The sequence below is a fragment of the Pinus tabuliformis genome, chromosome J, assembly GCF_031772625.1.
Source record: "Pinus tabuliformis cultivar Carrire ecotype Pingquan chromosome J, CPIR1, whole genome shotgun sequence".
NCBI lineage: Eukaryota > Viridiplantae > Streptophyta > Pinopsida > Pinales > Pinaceae > Pinus > Pinus tabuliformis.
Genome location: NC_142295.1, coordinates 1,330,200,392 through 1,330,201,492, shown reverse-complemented (window position 1 = coordinate 1,330,201,492; position 1,101 = coordinate 1,330,200,392). Strand labels below are relative to the sequence as shown.

Sequence of the window (1,101 nt, the reverse complement as noted above, 5' to 3'; positions counted from 1 at the left end):
TGCCAGAGAGAGATGTAGTTCATTATCTTCGTGGCCTAGCTCCACAAGAGTTCTTTTTCCACGCAAACGGGTGGCAGAGAAGGTTTTGTCAATGGCATGCTGAATGGTTTATCTTATGATCATGTTTTTCCTGATGCAAACAACCCAAACAGCCAGGCAATGACTATGTCCCAAAGTATTCGAGATAAATCGGTGAATGGATGGTTGGAAGCTTTTTATGCTCCATGGCCGCGCTCAAGAAACTGGATTGACCTCTTCGATGCCATTTTTGTCAAGGTTCATTTCATCGGAAATGTTCGGTTTTTTCCCATTTCTCGGATAAACTCAGTACATGTTTACCTGTTACAAGTGCCACGGTGTTAAGTTGCTAAAGAGAAAGCCTGAAGTCAGAGTGCAAAAGGAGGCTGAACAGTGCAAACGCAGAATTACTGATTTGCAAGTGGAGTTGAAGAATGAGAGGTTCGGGAAAAAGAGAATTGAGGAAGAACTGGTCGTTTTGAACATAAAATTTACATGCCTCAGTTCCCTTAACGATGGTGAAACAGTAGTAGAAAGACTTCAAGAAGAAGTCAAAGAGTACAAGGCAATTTTAAAATGCAGTGTTTGCCATGATAGGCCCGAAGAAGTTGTGATTACCAAGTGCTTCCACTTGTTTTGTGGCCCTTGTATACAACGGAACTTGGAGACCCGGCACCGCAAATGTCCAGGATGTGGTACAGGTTTTGGACAGAACGATGTGCGGACTGTATACATATGATTTAGAGGGTCAATATGATCTGGTTTTCGAACAACAGAGAACAATGTAGAGGTTAAGAGCAAAGTTGGAGTTTACAACCAGATTTTGTTGGTAAAGATGTACCCAAAAATAATTCATTGGGTAGAGCAGGTCCGAGGACATACTTTTGTGTTTTAGACCATCTCCTGTTGAAAGTCATGTAAAATACTAACTGAAAACAGTGATTCATGGTTTACTGTAACCTTCCCCCATTTTAGGAGGGTTTTGTTTTACTGCTAGGTTTTTCTTTTCTTCCTGACATGCCAAGAACTGGTGTAAATACCATCCATCCTTCAAAGTAAAATCATGGAATTGTAGGTGCAATG

At 41.1% G+C, this 1,101-nt stretch overlaps 1 pseudogene; it reads left to right on the top strand.

The window, feature by feature from the left end:
- Positions 1 to 331: 331 nt before the first annotated feature.
- On the top strand, positions 332 to 757 carry LOC149232236 (E3 ubiquitin-protein ligase BRE1-like 1 pseudogene; annotated as a pseudogene).
- The last annotated feature ends 344 nt before the right edge of the window (positions 758 to 1,101 follow it).